Consider the following 22,611-nt stretch of genomic DNA (forward strand, 5'->3'; position numbering starts at 1 on the left):
AGCACCACATATAGCGAGCTAGGGGACCGAATTTACACAGGCGCCTCTTAGTCGATTACTATCAAAAATCTAGTGGGTTCCAAATTTACACGCCTTCCCACTTAGCCAAGATAGGTTGAGAGCTAGCGAACCGAATTTACACAGGCGCCGCTTAGTCTCCCGGTCCCTCCGACCTAGCGAACGTAATATACACCCTAGAACGCTAGTCTAGACAAGACACCGGTGTCCGGCTAGGGCTATTTACACAGGACCCCGCCTGACTAACCAAATCAAACGGTCTGACTAAAGAGCGTTCGATTGAGCGGTGCGCCTTCGCTCCTTCCCTCCGACAGAGGGGGCAGATTCCATACACAAATAACCCCTTATGGGCCTACCGCACAATCGGTATACCCCTAGTGGGTCTGCCGTCTAAAACAGCAGTTGTCTTACCTCCTCGTTCCTGAACCTGAGTTCACACTCATCGACGGGGACACCCCAGCACTTCTTACGTAGAGGCCGATGATCTCCTGGACAACAGACCAGTGGCGCCGAGACGAAGGGAGGTCCACGCAGAAGTTCAGGGGTGCAGCCGCAGAGAACGTGGGCAAAGATAGACCGTCTCACGCCTCTGCCTCTCAGCTACCGTTGAACGATGAGCTTCCCGGCCAATGCACCAAATGATACCGGAGAAACTGACGGAAGCGAAGCACAGAGAGATGGACACAGGTTTCTTCAGGAAGGAAGAGATTCTTTATTGGATCACCGATCGGGACTCAGAGGGACTAGCGTCACCAAAATACCACAAGTTCTGAGCCCCGGACAATAGTGCAGGCTCCTTATATAGGCACATAACTCCTCCCATATTAAGCTCCACCCGCACATTCTCTTGACCAATCAATACAAATAAGAATTAACTTCCTGCTTGACCGCATGGCTTGTCCAGCACAATGGAGGAGGGGAATACTACATCCTGTATTCTTGCACATGCTCCGTACACTACTGATCGTATCTTGCCTCGTGCAACCAACTGATCGATACGTCAGCATATGCACGTACACATGCCACGTGGTAATCTCGGCCTACTAAATTTATTTTTACCGAGATTCCACCACAAGGGATCTACAAGACATTTAAATTCCATTTGTTTTCATTTTAAGAACAGTTAAAGGACACTATAGTCACCTGAACAACTTTAGCTTAATGAAGCAGTTTTGGTGTATAGAACATGCCCCTGCAGCCTCACTGCTCAATCCTCTGCCATTTAGGAGTTAAATCCCTTTGTTTATGAACCCTAGTCACACCTCCCTGAATGTGACTTGCACAGCCTTCCATAAACACTTCCTGTAAAGAGAGCCCTATTTAGGCTTTCTTTATTGCAAGTTCTGTTTAATTAAGACTTTCTTTTCCCTTGCTATGTTAATAGCTTGCTAGACCCTGCAAGAGCCTCCTATATGTGATTAAAGTTCAATTTAGAGATTGAGATACAATTATTTAAGGTAAATTACATCTGTTTGAAAGTGAAACCAGATTTTTTTTCATGCAGGCTCTGTCAATCATAGCCAGGGGAGGTGTGGCTAGGGCTGCATAAACAGAAACAAAGTGATTTAACTCGTAAATGACAGTGAATTGAGCAGTGAAATTGCAGGGGAATGATCTATACACTAAAACTGCTTTATTTAGCTAAAGTAATTTAGGTGACTATAGTGTTCCTTTAACATCCAGTAAATATTTGCTACATGTTGATCATTGCTTCCACTAACTGAGATATGGAGAATAGGGCCATGGTTTTGTTTATGCTATGGGGAATTTTGCTGTGCACACGTTCAAAAGTAGCCAGCATAGTGTTTCGGCGAATTTGTCGAATAGTTTAGGGCTGCTATTGGCCCCGAACGTTAGCCGCGTGGTGAAAAAATACTGGCTCCTCCATTTGACCCCTTGCAGATGCCACAATGATGGGTGCATGGGTAACAGTTTGAAGGTGTTTGAAATATCTGTCTTGCCTAACCAGGCCTCGTGCCCTGCTCTCAAAATTGCTCCCATGGCGCTATCTACAGTTGTGTATTGTAGTGAGAATTCCCCTTATGGTGTAAGTGCATTGAGACTTGGAACACAGGAGGAATGAGGTGCGGACAGGTCGATGATAAAGCGTTTTTTATTATGAAACTTTCTTGTGGCTATGCCGATTTTGTTCTCCATTTGGAGTAGAGAAAATTTTTGAAAGGCCCAATCATGTACCCGTGGTGAAGTTCGGCCGTGGGCAGGATATCCGTAGTGTCTGGGTCTAGGGTGGCTGATTGGAGATTCTAACATTCTAAGATGCCCCCGGGAGTGCCACCAGTCCTGTGTGGAATCCTTCAGTGAACCCTGTGATCAGGAATTCGACTAAGTGTGGGGAGAGGTGATTTCCTAGGTAGAACTCAAGGTTGTCGGTGTGAATTTCGGTGAGTCATGAGTCATTGTATGTGGAACATTCTATTGGGGCACATAGTTTTGGCGTGAGCTCTGAAGCACAGGGAACAGACATGCAATAATCTACAAGCTACAACCTCCAGTTTTGAAGTTATTGCATACCAGCGCATTACCAAGGAACACGATGGGCCTGCCCAATTTGTCTTTTAGTGTCCTGTTGTATTTCGTGGGGGTGGGTTCGGTTTGACTAGTAGAGGGTAAGCTAATGTCGGTAGGGCACAGATTGGTGGCATAAGCGGTAGACGCACATATGGCGCAAGATGGAGGCATAAGGCTGGCGAAGTGGTGGCAGAACAGCTCCGTATCTATCTGGCTCCAGTCTGAGCGTATATTAAATTGGATCGACGCTACCGCCGCCTTCGCCGAGAATGATCTATGGTAGTCATAGAAGGAGTAGCCTCCATACTTGTTACCAAGGTCCACCAACTTGTGGAGGTATAGGTCGAGATCTTCCCTGCGTTGGGGAGATGTGGAGCATAACACGTCCCTATAAAGGCCAAAAGCTATAACGAAGTCAGGGATTGATAATTTCATCACGTCCCTATAAAGGCCAAAAGCTATAACGAAGTCAGGGATTGATAATTTCATCACGTCCCTATAAAGGCCAAAAGCTATAACGAAGTCAGGGATTGATAATTTCATATTGAGCCTGGGGTCTCTGGTCTTAAGGACTACTGAGATGTCGCCGTAGCTATAGGCTTTATTCATCGACCACGTCTTGTGTGGCGATCAGAAGGGAGACTAAGTTTACGTCCTTCCCTTCTAGTATTTCTCTTTTTATGTTTTGAGGAACTAAGTGGGCAGGCGTAAGGATGTGTGAAGCAGTTGGTGTCGAAATAGGGTTAGTGCTATTACCCGGGGTTGGTGTTAACAGTGTTTAACAGCCCGAGGGAATGCAGGAGAGAGGAGCTGGGTGTTTTCACCCCCGCCGTTAAGCAGCGGACCATGCTGCTCCTGGAAAGGATGGAAGATGGCTGTCTGACCCCCAGCAACAGGTAGGCTTGATATGCTCAGGGGTGTGTGTGTGTGTGTCTGTGTCTGCCTGTCTGCTAGTGAGGAAGCTTGTCTGTGTGTGTGTATGGACTCAGCAGTCTGTCTGTGTGTGTGTGTGTGTGTGTGTGTGTGTGTGTGTATGGACTCAGCAGTCTGTGTGTGTGTGTGTGTGTGTGTGTATGGACTCAGCATTCTGTGTGTGTGTATGGACTCAGCATTCTGTGTGTGTGTATGGACTCTGCAGTCTGTGTGTGTGTGTATGGACTCAGCAGTCTGTGTGTGTGTCTGTGTGTGTGTGTGTATGGACTCAGCAGTCTGTGTGTGTATGGACTCAACAGAGTCTGTGTGTGTGTGTGGACTCAACAGAGTCTGTGTGTGTGTGTATGGACTCAACAGAGTCTGTCTGTGTGTCTGTGTGTGTATGGACTCAGCAGTCTGTCTGTGTGTCTGTGTGTGTATGGACTCAGCAGTCTGTCTGTGTGTCTGTGTGTGTATGGACTCAGCAGTCTGTCTGTGTGTGTGTGGACTCAGCATTCTGTGTGTGTGGACTCAGCATTCTGTGTGTATGGACTCAGCAGTCTGTCTGTCTGTGTGTATGGACTCAGCAGTCTGTCTGTGTGTATGGACTCAGCAGTCTGTCTGTGTGGGGGGGGGGGGACGCAGCACACACACACACACACTACATTCACTATACACACGTTGCACTCACTACACACTACATTTACTAAACACACTCTGCACTACACACACACACACTACATTCACTAAACACACTTTGCACCACACACACACACACACACACACTGCATTCACTTTACACACGTTGCACTCACTACAAACACACTACATTTACTAAACACACTTTGCACTCACTACAAACACACTACATTCACTGCAAACACAATACATGCTCTGTACACACTACATTTACTATGCACACTACATCCACTACAAAAACACACACTCTGCATTCACTATACACACCTACATTAGCTACACACACTCTGCATTTAATGCATGCATACAAACATTACATACATTACACAAAGGTACAATCTGCATCCACTATACACAATGCATCCATGACACACATACTGCATCCACTATACACACTGCATCCATGACACACATACCGCATCCACTACACACATTCTACATCCACTATACACACTGCATCCATGACACACATTCTACATCCACTATACACACACACACTTCATCCTTGTGGGCAGACTCGGGGCTGGCCCTGGGGGCCCAGATCTTGAGCTGCGTCAGGGGCCCTAACATTTCTGATGGCAGCCCTGCTCAGCAGTCTGTGTGTGTGTATGGACTCAGCAGTCTGTGTGTCTGTGTGTGTGTGTATGGACTTAGCAGTCTCTGTGTGTGTGTGTGTGTGTGTGTGTGTGTGTATGGACTCAGCAGTCTGTGTGTGTGTGTGTGTGTGTGTATGGACTCTGCAGTCTGTGTGTGTGTGTATGGACTCTGCAGTCTGTGTGTGTGTATGGACTCTGCAGTCTGTGTGTGTATGGACTCAGCAGTCTGTATGTGTGTATGGACTCAGCAGTCTGTATGTGTGTATGAGGGGGGACGCAGCACACACACACACACACACACTACATTCACTATACACACGTTGCACTCACTAAACACACTGCACTACACACACACACACTACATTCACTAAACACACTTTGCACCACACACACACACACACACTGCATTCACTTTACACACGTTGCACTCACTACAAACACACTACATTTACTAAACACACTTTGCACTCACTACAAACACACTACATGCTCTATACACACTACATTTACTATGCACACTACATCCACTACAAATACACACACTCTGCATTCACTATACACACCTACATTAGCTACACACACTCTGCATCTAATGCATGCATACAAACATTACATACATTACACAAAGGTACAATCTGCATCCACTATACACAATGCATCCATGACACACATACCGCATCCACTACACACATTCTACATCCACTATACACACTGCATCCATGACACACATTCTACATCCACTATACACACACACACACTTCATCCTTGTGGGCAGACTCGGGGCTGGCCCTGGGGGCCCAGATCTTGAGCTGCGTCAGGGGCCCTAACATTTCTGATGGCAGCCCTGCTCAGCAGTCTGTGTGTGTGTATGGACTCAGCAGTCTGTGTGTCTGTGTGTGTGTGTGTATGGACTTAGCAGTCTGTGTATGTGTGTGTGTGTGTGTGTGTGGACTCAGCAGTCTGTGTATGTGTGTGTGTGTGTGTGTGTGTGTATGGACTCAGCAGTCTGTGTGTGTGTGTGTGTGTGTATGGATTCAGCAGTCTGTGTGTGTGTGTGTGTGTGTATGGACTCAGCACTCTGTGTGTGTGTGTGGGTGGGTGGGTGTATGGACTCAGCAGTCTGTGTGTGTGTCTGTGTGTATGGACTCAGCAGCCTGTATGTGTGTATGGACTCAGCAGTCTGTGTGTGTGTGTGTGTGTGTGGACTCAGCACTCTGTGTGTGTGTGTGTGCTCAGCAGTAAATGTGTGTGTATGGACTCAGCAGTCTGTGTGTGTGTGTATGGACCCAGCAGTCTGTGTGTCTGTGTGTGTGTGTGTGTATGGACTCAGCAGTCGTGTGTGTATGGACTTAGCAGTCTGTGTATCTGTGTGTGTGTATGGACTCAGCAGTGTGTGTGTGGATGGACTCATCAGTCTGTGTGTGTGTCTGTGTGTATGAACTCAGCAATCTGTATGTGTGTATGGACTTAGCAGTCTGTGAATGTGTGTGTGTATGGACTCAGCAGTTTGCGTGTCTGTGTGTGTGTATGGACTCAGCAGTCTCTGTGTGTGTGTGTGTGTGTGTGTGTATGGACTCAGCACTCTGTGTGTGTGAGTGTGTGGACTCAGCAGTAAATGTGTGTGTATGGACTCAGCAGTCTGTGTGTGTGTATGGACTCAGCAGTCTGTGTGTGTGTGTGTGTGTGTGTGTGTAGGGACTCAGCACTCTGTGTGTGTGAGTGTGTGTACTCAGCAGTAAATGTGTGTGTATGGACTCAGCAGTCTGTGTGTGTGTATGGACTCAGCAGTCTGTGTGTGTGTGTGTGTGTGTGTGTGTGTATGGACTCAGCACTCTGTGTGTGTGAGTGTGTGTACTCAGCAGTAAATGTGTGTGTATGGACTCAGCAGTCTGTGTGTGTCTGTGTGTATGGACTCAGCAGTCTGTATGTGTGTATGGACTCAGCAGTCTCTGTGTGTGTGTGTGTGTATGGACTCAGCACTCTGTGTGTGTGAGTGTGTGGACTCAGCAGTAAATGTGTGTGTATGGACTCAGCAGTCTGTGTGTGTGTATGGACTCAGCAGTCTGTGTGTCTGTGTGTGTGTGTGTATGGACTCAGCAGTCTGTGTGTGTGTGTGTGTGTGTGTATGGACTTAGCAGTCTGTGTGTGTGTGTGTGTGTGGACTCATCAGTCTGTGTGTGTGTCTGTGTGTATGGACTCAGCAGTCTGTATGTGTGTATGGACTCAGCAGTCTGTATGTGTGTATGGACTCAGCAATCTGTATGTGTGTATGGACTCAGCAGTATGTGTGTGTGTATGAACTCAGCAGTCTGTGTGTGTCTGTGTCTAGGACTCAGCAGTCTGTGTGTGTATGGACTCAGCACTCTCTGTGTATGTGTGTGTGTATATGGACTCAGCAGTCTGTGTGTCTGTCTGTGTGTATATGGACTCAGCAGTCTGTATGTCTGTCTGTGTGTGTATGGACTCAGCACTCTCTGTGTATGTGTGTGTATATGGACTCAGCAGTCTGTGTGTGTGTGTGTGTGTGTATGGACTCAGCACTCTGTGTGTGTGAGTGTGTGTACTCAGCAGTAAATGTGTGTGTATGGACTCAGCAGTCTGTGTGTGTATGGACTCAGCAGTCTGTGTGTGTGTGTGTGTGTGTATGGACTCAGCACTCTGTGTGTGTGAGTGTGTGTACTCAGCAGTAAATGTGTGTGTATGGACTCAGCAGTCTCTGTGTGTATGGACTCAGCAGTCTGTATGTGTGTATGGACTCAGCAGTCTCTGTGTGTGTGTGTGTGTGTGTGTGTGTATGGACTCAGCACTCTGTGTGTGTGAGTGTGTGGACTCAGCAGTAAATGTGTGTGTATGGACTCAGCAGTCTGTGTGTCTGTGTGTGTGTATGGACTCAGCAGTCTGTGTGTGTGTGTGTATGGACTTAGCAGTCTGTGTGTGTGTGTGTGTGGACTCATCAGTCTGTGTGTGTGTCTGTGTGTATGGACTCAGCAGTCTGTATGTGTGTATGGACTCAGCAGTCTGTATGTGTGTATGGACTCAGCAATCTGTATGTGTGTATGGACTCAGCAATCTGTATGTGTGTATGGACTCAGCAGTATGTGTGTGTGTATGAACTCAGCAGTCTGTGTGTGTCTGTGTCTAGGACTCAGCAGTCTGTGTGTGTATGGACTCAGCACTCTCTGTGTATGTGTGTGTGTATATGGACTCAGCAGTCTGTGTGTCTGTCTGTGTGTATATGGACTCAGCAGTCTGTGTGTGTATGGACTCAGCAGTCTGTATGTCTGTGTGTGTGTGTGTGTTGGACTCAGCAGTCTGTGTGTAAGTGTATAAATCAGCCTGTGTGCATTCAGCAACGTCTGTGCATTCAGAAATCTGTGTGTGTGTATAGCTATAGAAGATCCAGCTTCTCATTGACTATACTATCAAGTCGCTATTAGCCTATTGGAACCCACAAGAAGTTCACTATATATTGGGACTATTATGTACATATCTATTTTTACTCTCTATTTGTCTTTTTATCATATGTGAGTAAATTATATATTTTTATCTATTTATTGTAATATTTCCTATACAGCGCGACCTATTATTGTGTTTTTTTGCTATTTCTTTTCTGAGGACGTTGGAGGGAACCTCATATCCATAGGTTGCAGCTCTCTACTTGTTTATTTCCCTCTAGATCACCCAGCGCTGATCCTATACCTTTTTTTGTCCATATATATATATATTGACCTGTAGGAATGGCATACATTTTTTTCCAGGGCTGCTTTCCAGTTTGGCTCTGCCAGCGAGTGCGCTTTACCGCTGAATCATCTGTGTGAGCTGCCGCACACTTTAGCCCTGTTACACGCATCTGGGAGCTGCTGTTGACGGGTACTTGTAGTCTAGAGATTGGGACATGGGGTATATGCTCAGCTATCTGTATAATACTATAGTGCTGTTCTCTGTATAATACAGGTCTGTGTCTGTATAATATCCTGGGACAATCAGTGTTCCCTGTATAGTGCTGCTCTCTGTCTTGGGATATTATACACAAACAGATCTGTATTTACAGAGAGCAGCACTATACAGGGAGCACTGACTGTCCCAGGATATTATACACACAGCCATGTATTATACAGAGAGCAACACTATACAGGGAGCACTGACTGTCCCAGGATATTATACACACAGCCATTTATTATACAGAGAGCAGCACTGTACAGGGAGCGCTGAATGTCCCAATGTCTCAAATGTTGGCAACTATGGCACTATATCAAGGGAAATATATATTTTTTTAATAATCCCTGGTGGAAAATAATGAATCCTCCACCAGGGATTATTTAAAAAAAAAAAAAAAAACGCATTGTGTCGGGGGCGGGGCTTAACATGCGGCAGGGGCGGGGTCAAACTGCGGCGAGGGTGGGGTTAAATGTGCCCCCTACTTTTGTCCCTGGCCCACCATGTGCCCCCCCTAAAAATGAATCCTAGAGATGCCACTGGTGTGTATGGACTAAGCGGTGTGTGTGTGTGTATGGACTAAGCGGTGTGTGTGTGTATGGACTAAGCGGTGTGTGTGTGTATGGACTAAGCGGTGTGTGTGTGTATGGACTAAGCGGTGTGTGTGTGTATGGACTCAGCCGTCTGTGTGTGTGTATGGACTCAGCAGTCTGTGTGTGTGTATGGACTCAGCAGTCTGTGTGTGTGTATGGACTCAGCAGTGTGTGTGTGTATGGACTCAGCAGTATGTATGTGTGTATGGACTCAGCAGTCTGTATGTGTGTATGGACTCAGCAGTCTGTATGTGTGTATGGACTCAGCAGTCTGTATGTGTGTATGGACTAAGCAGTCTGTGTGTGTGTGTGTGTATGGACTCAGCAGTCTGTGTGTGTGTGTGTGTATGGACTCAGCAGTCTGTGTGTATGTGTGTGTATGGACTCAGCAGTCAGTGTGTGTGTATGGACTCAGCAGTCAGTGTGTGTGTGTGGACTCAGCAGTCTGTGTGTGTGTGTATGGACTCAGCAGTGTGTGTGTATGGACTCAGCAGTCTGTGTATATGGACTCAGCAGTCTGTATGTGTGTGTGTGTGGATTCAGCAGTCTCTGTGTGTGTGTGTGTGTACTCAGCAGTGTGTGTGTATGGACTCAGCAGTCTGTGTATATGGACTCAGCAGTCTGTATGTCTGTATGTGTGTGTGTGTGGACTCAGCAGTCTCTGTGTGTGTTTGGACTCAGCAGTCTCTGTGTGTGTGTATGGACTCAGCAGTCTGTCTATGTGTGTGTGTGTGTGTGTGTGTGTATGGACTCAGCAGTCTGTGTGTGTATGGATTCAGCAGTCTGTGTGTGTGTGTGTGTGTGTGTGTTGACTCAGCGGTCTGTTTGTGTGTGTGTGTCGGTCTGTCTGCTAGTGAGGAAGCTTGTGTGTGTATGGACTCAGCAGTCTGTGTGTGTATGGACTCAGCAGTCAGTGTGTGTGTGTATGTGTGTCTGTGTGTGTGTGTGTGTGTATGGACTTAGCAGTCTGTGTGTGTGTGTGTGTTTGGACTCAGCAGTCTCTGTGTGTTTGTTTATGGACTCAGCAGTCTATGTGTGTGTGTGTGTATGGACTCAGCAGTCTGTCTGTGTGTGTGTGTGTGTATGGACTCAGCAGTCTGTGTGTGTGTGTGTGTATGGACTCAGCAGTCTGTGTGTGTGTGTGGACTCAGTAGTCTCTCTGTGTGTGTGTGTGTGTGTGTGTGTGTATGTATGGACTGTATCAAGGGAAATGTGTTTGTTTTTTAATAATCCTTGGTGGAAAATAATGAATTATCCACCAGGGATTATAAAAAAAAAACCACACACACATTGTGTCGGGGGCGGGGCTTAACATGCGGGTCAAACTGTGGCGAGGGTGGGGTTAAATGTGCCCCCCTACTTTTGTCCCTGGCCCACCGTGTGCCCCCCCTAAAATTGAATCCTAGAGATGCCACTGCATGGTTGTAACTCTCCATCTTTCTTGGATACAAAAATGAACCCTGCACCTGCAGGTGAAGAATATTTATGTATGTGACCTTTTTGTAGAGACTCTTTAACCCCTTAAGGACCAAACTTCTGGAATAAAATGGAATCATGACGTGTCAGACATGTCATGTGTCCTTAAGGGGTTAATGTAATCCTCCATAATCCTACTTTCCTGTGGTGATAAGGTGGTGATAAGTGCCGGGTAAGTGCCGGGTAACAAATCTATGGATCAATCATAAGATCTGTGACGGGTAGCGTATCGGTGTGACTTATACGAAACACTTCTTTAACCTCCCAGTACTGCACAGGAATTTCAGTAGGCTGAGGTGTAGGATTAGGTAGAGCAACGATTCCCACTCTTTTAGTAATGGGTTACATATATCTGTCACTACATTCTTTACCCCATTCCAGTATGTACCCCTTAGCCCAGTCAATATGAAGATTATGCTTAACAAGCCATGGGAATTCTTATATAATGGGACAAGAAGGGGAAGCAATTATCTGAAATGTAATGATTTCTTTATCTAACGCTCCTATAGTAACAGTAATAGGCATAATTTCGTGGGAAATTAGAGGTTAAAGACCGGTCCCCTTATGGTTCTTAGGTGCACAAGTTTTCCGGACGTATGGGACAAGCATTTCTCACATGTCCTTTCTTGCCACAGTATAAGTAAATGCCCTCTTTTCTCCTAAACTGTCTTTCTGCCTCTGACAGTCTCATAACCCCTAACTGCATAGGTTCAGTTTTAAACTGCACAGGAGGGCCAGAAACAAGAGGACTAGAGAAGCGAGGCGCCAATGACATATTCATACGTCTGGTTCTATTTCTAGTTATCTCCCTGTTCCTAAGTCGATCATCTATATGCATCACATAAGTGATGTATTCATTTAATCTCCCTGGTAGTTCTTTGGCTGCAATCTCATCAGGGATAGCTTTCGATAATCCCTCTGAGAATGCAGTTAATAATCTGTTATTGGTCCAGTCTACCTCAGAAGCCAGGGTGCGGAATTCTATGGCATACTCTGAGACAGACCGGTTCCCTTGCTTGATACGCATTAGGGCAGTGGAGGCGTTGCTCTCCCTTTCCAATGGTTCAAATGTTAATTTGCATTACGCAAAGAATTCCTGGTAATTATGGGCAACAGTCCTATTACTCTCCCATAATGGATTGGTTCATTAAATACCCAATTTTAGCTCTATCCATGGGGAAAGACCCAGATGAGGATTCAAAATGGTACTCAATTTGATAAAGGAATCCTCGACATTCATGAATATTACCTTTAAAATGTGGGGGTGAAGATAGGGTGATGGTAGGTGCCCTATATATGATAGGTGTAGGTACAGTAGGTGGGGGTGTACCTGCCGAAGGGACCTCAGGCTGCAAATGAGCCGTATGTATTAGTAACGTATTGAAAGCTTGGGCAAATTGATCCATACGGTGATTATTCTACTCTAGCTTTCTCTCACAAGCTACTATGTGCTGATAAATATCTGCAGGATCTATGGCCATGTTGTAATGTCAGGATTATATTGATCCAGCATACAGAATAGTATCACACCCTAGAACTAAGGGTAACATCTTATCGGGCCTTAACCCCTTAAGGACACATGACATGTCTGACACGTCATAATTCCCTTTTATTCCAGAAGTTTGGTCCTTAAGGGGTTAAAACGGCGGACATAACGTACCCGAGAATAATCAGAAAACTAGCCGAGGTCAGGGACACAGAACGAGATACAGTGATAAGGAAAAGCCAAAATTCAAGGGTACCAAAAATCAGGGTAGTTAAAACGAAGCCAAAGTCAAAAAACAGAAAAACACGATCAGGAACACACTCTCATATAACCATCTAAGGGAAACAATGACAGGGCAATGAGCTAAGAGAGTTTTAATAACCCTTTAGCAAATCTGATTGGCTGTACCTAGCCCTTGACCCCAAAACGTGCTTGTTCATCTTTTGCGTGACGTCACCCAACAGTTGACTTCGTCTTTACCGTGAATGGGCGTGGAGCTATATAATTGCGTGGTTCCACAGCGGCCGTTGTCCACTGACATGCCGCAAAAGCCAGGCATGATAGCAGAAGTCTGCCGAACGGCACTCCCCTCTATCTTCTGAAGGTAGTTATCTCAGTTTTTGTCACATAGAGACGAAGAATATGTGACCGTTAGCAGGGGAAACGTTTGGGACAATCAACCTCATAAGGCTGTTCTGTTGTTGGAGGAAAGTGTCAGCAGAGTTAGCCAATTTGTAGTGCCAGTGCCCAAAATGAAAAGGAAGCTCAAGCTAGAGCCAAGGGGGACAAAAAGAGGGTAGAATGTGTCCTTGTGCAGTAGAAAGCAATACATTCCCTATGAACATAGCTAGGAGTGACATAATACTGAGCTATAGGTAGTGACACTCCTTAAACCTTTCAAGGATGTCACAGAAGCCAAAGGAAGCCTTGGGCAAGTGATTCCATTATTCACACACCTAAAGAATGAAAGGAATTTTGGAGATGTATGAGATTTCCCTGAATACTTGAATTGATATCTAAATTGAGGCTGTATCCAGACGTGGCATCTCTTATTAGAAGGAATTGAAAGGCTGCATGTGTGACATGATGAACACTACTTTAGAGTTCATGTTGGCCACCATTGGTAACGCAAGAAAAAAGGGAAATCTCGGTGTAATATGAAAATACTGACTAGTGAAATACTGACTAGTAAATAGTGTATAAAATGAGAGGTATGATACGGGAGGAATAGCAGGATTTGGAAATGGTGGAAAGTGATACTCCTTGTATAATTTGCAGTAGCTCTACATATCCTCCTCGTTAGCTGGTGTTTTTGGTCATGGTGCTTCAGGCAAACAGAGAAGAGCAGTGGCTTTTTGAGAGCATCATCCCAGAACTAGTAAAGCCCCAACATCCCAGAGTAGAACCTCTGAAATGGTGAAAGCAGTCCTTTCAGAACCTACTCTGCCCTATGAAGGTTCTGCTATGAAGGTTCTGATTTTTTATTTTTTTAATATTCTTTATTTTTGATGTGCATACGTTAACAAGGTAGCTTGTGTTGCCACAACAGCAAATTTAGGTATATTTTCATCAACAGAATATAACCTAGGTATGGCAGCGAGATTGCAGCACAAATGTTATGTATAACCAGAAGTACTAAAATGCATAGAGACAAAAGAAAACTTGGCACAGTATATGTATTTAAATCTGTGTGTCAGGAGAGATGGACTAAGGTTAGATAAGCAAACAGTGTCTAATCCTGACTCAATGCCATATTTTCTTTTGGGTAGTACTTTAAAAAAGTAGACACAAAATATGAACAGAGATGAGGTCCGCTGAGAACAGATAACCATTGACCCACCACCCTTACCAGATATGCTAAAAAATTTTTAAAAAATTAAAGAAGTGAACTAAAAATGCTAAAGTGCTATGGCTATTTCAACAAGAGAATAACATGTAGTTGCCCATCATATATAAGTAGCCCATCGACCTCTGCCAATGCAATATAGGGGCATTACTCAGGTGAGGGTACAGGAGCCCAATTCAGCCAATCCTTTTGAGTGGTAAGATTTGGGCGCAGTCAGGTGAGTTCACGTACTCTTTTGCTCGTGTGCGCTGGGATAGGAGTCCCCTCCATCTCCAGGCATGGGTGAGTGCCAGCATTTGGGATCCAGGATCTCGGGACCGCCTGGGAGCCAAGCCTGTTCCCCTGCTGGGGTAGCCGGAGGAGCTTGATGGTAGGTGTCTGCTCCTGCTGGAGATTTTCAGCCGGTGTGGTCGACGTTTAAAGGTTGTGCCTCGGGAGACTCTCAGCCTGTGATGGCGGTTTGTTGCTGGAGTGTGAGTAGGTGAGTCTTTGTCTACAGTCGATTTTCCCTGCTTCAGCACTACGAGGTTCCCATCCTCTGGTATGGGCTGTTGTTGTGGCTGCTGTGTTCTGGCTTGCAGTTTGGCCCAGTAGGCATTAAAGATTTCATCCAGGCGCTGCTTGCCTTGCCCGATGTAGCTGTGAGTGGTTAGCTGCACGAGGCCCAGGCCCCGCGTGTTGCAGGGGGAGGCTGTTGCCATTTTAGGTAATAAAAATTGCAGCGGTGCGTCTGGGCGTTGAAGCCAGGTGCCAGGGTAGTGAGATTTAATCCAAGTGTGGTCAGTGGGGACCGGGATAACCCCCGCCGGCCCAGAGGGGGGGCAACTGGGTTCAAACAACCGCAGAGTCTGCTTAGTCCCAATGGGGAGGTCGGCCGCCCCTCCCAGTCAGTTTCTGAAGGGCCGCTAGTATTAGTCAGTTCTTCGTCCCTGCAGGGCACTTGGGTGCCACGGATTATATCCGGCATCTTCTCTGCACCCTCAGAACTCATTCTGTAGGTATATTAGTCGTCGGTATGCTGTTTTTTAAAACTATTTTAGTTGTATTGTGTGGAGAGCTCACCAACCATGCATCCGCTCAGTACGGTGGTCAAGCCCCGCCCCCCGACTTATCCCTTCATTGCAGAGTTAACATGATGTGGACACAGCAGCCAGACCATTTCATTGAGATGGGAATGCAATGTACCGTAAATTTTATTGTGACTAGAGTGTCTCCACCTCCCCTCAATGTGCTCATGTCCCTCTATTCCGTGTCTGAGACTCTCCAAAGTGCTCCTGTGCCAAGGCCAGTTTGTACACAGGACTAGAAATATTAAATATGCAAAATTACTTGATAGGGGTGCATGACAAACTCAGTTGTATACCATGTAAATCCTCAATTCTACAGAGTGCCTCCACCTGTGAAATAGTCAGATAAAGGCCAGTAACGTCACCCAAGCCACTTCATCTCAATGGAGAGAGGTCCTGTCTTTTACATCTTGCAATGCAAAACACTACTGTTTTTTTGTTTTTGTTTTTTAAACTGAACATTGCAGGGTTAAACACACCTTTAGTCATAGGCATCTCTACAGGATGTGGTAAAGGCAACTGCTCTCCCTAATGTCCCCACACCTAGAGCGTTATTGCTTTCTTGGAGCGTCCTAATAAATAACCTCTTAATAAATAAAAAACGGAGGGAGTGTATGAATGCGCTTATGATTGTGTGTGTGTCTGTGATTATGTGTATGTCTGTGATTATAGTGTGTACTGGTTAGTGATTATGTTTGTGTGTCTGTGATTGTGTGTGTGTGTGTATATCTGTCATCATGTGTGCATTTGTAATTATGTGTGTGCATGAAAATGTGTATGTGTCTAGTAGATAGACCCCTAATTTGGTATTCTTAAAGGAACACTAAAGGCTCAGGAACACATGTATTCCTGATCCTATAGCATTAAAACTACCATCTGGACCCCTTGCCCCCTAAATATAGTATAATCTTACATTTACTCCAGTCTGCTGATGCTGGCTCTGCCCCTGATCTGCCTACTTGGCTGACATCATCAGAAGTGTTGCTCAAAGCAAATCACAATGCATCCCTATAGGAAAGCATTAGATTGACTGAGACTGTCAAGGAGGCAGATCAGGGGCAGATCCAGCACAAGACAAACACAGCACTGGCCAATCAGCATCTCCTCGTAGAGATACATTGAATCAATGCTTCTCTATGAGGAAAGTTCAGTGCCTCCATGCAGAGGGTGGAGACACGGAATGGCAGTGTTGCACACTGTGCAACACTGCCACAGGAAGCACCTCTAGTGGCCAGTGGAGGTGTCCCTAGGCTGCAATGTAAACACTGCCTTTTCTTTAAAAAGACAAGGTTTAATGCAAAAGGGAATGATTATACTCACCAGAACAATTAAAATAAGCTGTAGTTGTTCTGGTGTCCCTTTAAATATGGCAAACCCCCATGATGATAGCAAATAAAGGAGATATCTACTAAACAACTTGAAAGATCAAAATGAATATAGCTTTTCTTCATTTTAATCCTCCAGCTGTTTAGCAGATCTATAAATTTATACCTTTATGTGGGATTTCTCAAATGTATGTTGGAGATGCTTGGGGGCGGTTGGAAGCTATTTTCACATATGGTGGAGTTGTCCAAAAGTCAAAACTATATGGGATTAGGTCTATAAAATACTTTATGATATGCATAAGATTAAAATTGAAAAAAGCCAGATAACAGCATTATTGCATATGGGCTGGCCTGATTTAGCAACATCAAATTATCTGGTTACACATAGTTTCCTGGCTGTGAAGATTCTCATAGCGAGAGAATGGAAACAACCTATAGAAATCAGTTACTATCAATGGGCAAAACAACTAATTTTCTAATTAAAGATGGAATTGGTGGTATGCCGGAGAAATAATTCTTCGGTCAGGAATAAAATGATAAGAGAGAAATGTCCTGATAAAATGTTTTAATCTAATAATTAAACCTGAGTAAAACATTTAATAAAACCTGAGGAAAACATTCACAAATCAAATCAAAACATTCAGAATTAGAATAGCCATATAAAGAAAAGAAAGGAATTGCTCTTCCCTGCTCAGCCCCCTTTTTCACACAGGTAGAATATTTTATGTATGAGTAAATGTTAAGTCTTTGTACGTTAATGTTATATGTATTTTGCACTTCCTTTTGTGTGACAAAATTCAAATAAAGATTTTTTTTTTGTAAAAAAATTTTAAGAGACAATCTGTCAAATTCACACACTGTCAGACCCATGGTATATGCATATTGTTGAAGAATCCTGTAATATAATAAAGGTAGGGATTAATTATTCTAATTTTTACATATACCTGTGCTTCGTTTAACAAATAACTTAGTTCATTTCTAAACTTAATGAAAGGATCATCATATTAAAAAGAAGAGTTGAGTTGAGGTTTTTTTTAAAGTCAAAATAGCTGAAATGGAAACATTTTATCAGGGTTATTCAGTAAAGTCTGAAGGGGCCCGTACTGAATGGGACAAAATCATCAGTTATATGGGAGCATTCAGACTGCAAAATATGAAGTTCACCCTACCTGATTTTGGTAACCAGGCTGTGATTTCAAATGGACTGGACACTACTGGTGTGAAAGGGTGAAATTATGACTTGAATGCTTACCCTCTGGGCTTGGATTATAAAAATCTTAACTAATTGCCCACTGGCAGTACTAGCAGCCAGTGGGCAAATCGTTTTAAAACCCTAGGCACTGCGACGGTCAACCATGTGTGGCAGGCCAGTGATTTCTTGCCAAACAGTGTGGGCCTGATCATAGATCCCGGTGGGTCCTTACCTCCACGAAGTACTTTGCCTCTGCTGTACACTTTAATTAGCCTGCGGCATGGGGCGCTGTCCACATATTTGCATACATATATAGCGAGGACCACTATACATGTCGTTCTGGGCCCCTGCTGCCTTGTACAATGAAGAGGGGGTCCAGAGATCTTATTTTCTCACTCTTCTGGCTATGGTTCTCTCCAACAGCAGCAAATGGTTATCTCCTCTCGCAAGAACGTTGCCATGGCAATGCTCTGGCTTGCATTCCTCTCAAGAGGAGAAGACCTGTTGCTGCTGGAGAAGAGAACCATAGCCAGGAGAGTGAGAAAATAAGATCTCTAAGAGATAGATGATGAGACTCCAGGGGACCTCTGTATTGGAGAAGCATTCTGAGCCAACAGACCACCACAGAATCACGCTCATGGCTGGTGCGGATTTTGAAGAGCCACCACCTCTATACCTTTACCTCTCTTTATCTACTCGTTACATATTCCTCTCTTCTCTTACTGTAATTACGGATCCATAAGAGACACAAGTGTCTTAAAGTACAATATGACCTCACGTGTCTAGAAGAGGTAACGTTCTAGTCAGCTATGACATTTATTAAATTTGCTAATATTGTTCTTGTATCAGCTTAATTTATCATGATTCCATGTTTTATTTTAAAAGAAAATTTGACGGACAATCCCGAAATGACAAATTTGTTACATTCTACTGGTATGAAGTTGAAATGCTATCTCCGACAGATTATACACACCTAAGTTACACCGTGTTTTATTCATTATTGTCTGGGTGCTGTGACACCCAAATCTATCTTATGTGCTTACCTGTGCTGTCGATAAATGTACCAAAGTTGTATGTTGTCTTGCCAATACAAAAATAAAGAATATGTGCACACACTTCATCCACTGCACAATCACACACTCTGCATGCACTATGCACACTGCGTACAATACACAAACACAGGCATTATATTCACTACACAAACACAGACACTGCATTCACTACATTAACTTCATACACTACACGCTCTAAATACAATACACTCTAAATACACTACACACACAATACACTCTTGACACACACTGCATCCAACTATACACTCTAAATCCACTATACACACACAATACATTCTCTACACACTGCATCCACTATACACACACAATACATTCTCTACACACACTGCATCCACTACACACTCTAAATCCACTATACACACACAATACATTCTCTATACACTGCATCCACTACACACTCTAAATCCACTATACACACACACAATACATTCTCTACACACTGCATCCACTACACACTCTAAATCCACTATACACGCACAATACATTATCTACACACAATGCATCCACTACACACTCTAAATGCACCCAGGCATAGGCAACCTGCGGCACTCCAGATGTTTTGGACTACACATCCCATAATGCTTTGTCAGCATTAGTGTTGTCGCGAACCCGAAATTGACTTCAATGGGCAGGCGAATTTTAAAAACAACAGGGACTCTTTCTGGCCACAAAAGTGATGGAAAAGTTGTTTCAAGGGGACTAACACCTGGACTGTGGCATGCCGGAGGGGGATCCATGGCAAAACTCCCATGGAAAATTGCACAGTTGATGCAGAGTCTGCTTTTAATCCATAAAGGGCAGAAATCACCTAACATTGACACCTGTCCTCAAAGCCCAGCCCTGATACACACTGACACAGAGCAGAATAGAGACTGTTCCCCGTCCTCAGAGACCATGATACACACTGACACAGAGCAGAATAGAGACTGTTCCCCCTACATAGGGTCACTTGGCAGATATGGATTGACACCTGTCCTCAAAACCCCTGATATACACTGACACAGAGCAGAATAGAGACTGTTCCCTGTCCACAGAGACCATGATACACACTGACACAGAGCAGAATAGAGACTGTTCACCGTCCACAGAGACCATGATACACACTGACACAGAGCAGAATAGAGACTGTCCCCCCTACATAGGGTCACTTGGCAGGTATGGATTGACACCTGTCCTCAAAGCCCCTGATACACACTGACACAGAGCAGAATAGGGACTGTTCCTCCTACATAGGGTCACTTGGCAGATATTGATTGACACCTATCCTAATGATCCCTGATACACACTGACACAGAGCAGAATAGAGACTGTTCCCCCTACATAGGGTCACTTGGCAGATATGGATTGACACCTATCGTAATGATCCCTGATACACACTGACAGAGAGCAGAATAGGGACTGTTCCCTGTCCACAGAGACCATGATACACACTGACACAGCAGAATAGAGACTGTTCACCGTCCACAGAGACCATGATACACACTGACACAGAGCAGAATAGGGACTGTTCCCCCTACATAGGGTCACTTGGCAGATATGGATTGACACCTTGTCAGGATCGGGACAGGGATCCAACACGCAGAGTACAAACAGTAGCCAGATACGTATACCGGACCTTAGAATGGCCGGACTAACGTAAGTAGTACAGTATAGAATGGTCAAAGACAAGCCGAGGTCGAGGGTAACAGAAGACAGGTAAGCGAGAGACAAGCCGAATCAAGGGTAACAGAGATAAGCAGAGTAAGGTAAACAAGCCGGGTCAAAACCAAAAGGGATAATAGAATACACAAGCACTGAGTGACTAGAACAAGCTAGAACCACGACAGGGCAATGAGCTAATGAAAGAAGCTCTGTTAAATACCCTGTTCAGAGCAGTAACCACGCCTCCAAGACGTCCTGATTGGTCCTGCAGCCATTGACTGACAGGTTGTTCCGGGGGAGTGTCCTGATGACTACTTCCTGCCTAGATGCTGTAAAAGGCAGTCATTCCCTCGCGGCCGGCCTAGCATGACCGGATAGACCGCGGGGAAGGGAGCCATCAGACCGTCTGGATGAAGGAACAGCTAAGTCTCTACCTCTTTCAGAGGTAGAGACCACAGGTACCCTGACAGTACCCCCCCTCTCAGATACGCCCACCGGGCGGAATGAACCGGGACGAGATGGGAAGCGAGAGTGATACGCCCTGCGGAGACGGGGAGCATGAACATCCTCCTGAGGTACCCAACTCCTCTCCTCAGGACCATATCCCTTCCAATCAACCAGATATTGTACTCTCCCCCGGGAGATTCGAGAATCAATAATAGAGTTAACCTCATACTCCTCCTGACCCTCCACCTGAACGGGGCGAGGAGGGGCTATTGTGGAGGAAAATCTGTTACATATGAGTGGTTTCAGCAATGAAACGTGAAACGAGTTCGGGATGCGTAAGGTATTAGGAAGAGCTAAACGATACGCAACTGGATTGATATGGGTCAGCACCCTGGAGGGTCCAATATAACGAGGAGCGAACTTCATGGAGGGCACTTTTAAACGGATGTTCCTCGTGCTCAGCCATGCCCTATCACCTGGAACAAAGACCGGAGCCGTCCCTTCTACGTTTACCAGCGTGTTTCTTGACCAACATAGAGTTGTGCACAAGGATTTGTCGAGTTTGATCCCACAACTTCCTCAAATTGGCAACATGAACATCAACCAACGGCACCCCCTGGGAAGGAGAATCCGAAGGAAGAATAGACGGATGAAAACCATAATTCATGAAGAAGGGTCTTGAATGAGTAGAATCGCAAACGAGATTGTTGTGTGCAAACTCCGCCCAAGGAATCAAACCGACCCAATCATCCTGGTGTTCAGAAACAAAGCATCGTAAATATTGTTCAATTTTCTGGTTGGTACGTTCAGCAGCTCCGTTAGACTGAGGATGATAGGCAGAAGAAAAGTTTAATTTAATACCAAGTTGAGAGCAGAAGGACCTCCAAAAGCGGGAAACAAATTGGGAGCCTCTGTCCGATACAATTTGAGAGGGTATCCCATGTAGGCGAAAAATCTCCTTAGCGAATATCTCTGCCAATTCGGGAGAAGACGGGAGTTTAGGCAGGGGAATGAAGTGTGCCATCTTAGTAAACCTGTCAACCACGGTGAGGATAACAGTCTGTCTTTTAGAGATAGGTAGATCGACAATAAAGTCCATGGCCAAACAGGACCATGGTTTTTCTGGAACCTCCAAGGGGTGCAGGAATCCACATGGAAGCGTATGGGGTTGTTTGGTTTTAGTACAAACTTCACATGCAGCGATGAACTCCTCAATATCCCTCCGTAAAGCAGGCCACCAGAAGTCCTTAGAGATCAACGCGTAAGTTTTGCGAATACCAGGATGTCCCGCCATCTTGCTATTATGTAAACACTGTAAAAGTTCCAGTTGAAGAGCAGGAGGAACGAAATGACGGCCCGCAGGAGTATGTTTAGGTGCTAGATGTTGCAACTTAATGATCTCGGCCAGTAATGGAGAATGAATCCTGAGATTCGTATTAGCAATGATATTGCATTTCGGAACTATAGAAGAAAGAACTGGTTCAGGTACAGTAGAAGGTTCATATTGGCGAGATAATGCATCGGCTTTAGAGTTTTTAGAACCAGGTCTGTAAGTCAGTACATAATTGAAGTGAGTCAGGAATAAGGACCAACGAGCTTGTCTAGAGGATAAGCGCTTAGCCTCCCCAATATAGGACAAGTTTTTGTGGTCCGTCAAAATCGTAATAGGGTGTAGGGTCCCCTCCAACAAATGTCTCCACTCCTTTAAGGCTTTAATGACTGCTAACAGTTCCCTTTCCCCGATGTCATATCTGCTCTCAGGCCCAGAAAATTTC

Source organism: Pelobates fuscus, chromosome 3 (genome assembly GCF_036172605.1).
Source record: "Pelobates fuscus isolate aPelFus1 chromosome 3, aPelFus1.pri, whole genome shotgun sequence".
Taxonomy (NCBI): Eukaryota; Metazoa; Chordata; class Amphibia; order Anura; family Pelobatidae; genus Pelobates; species Pelobates fuscus.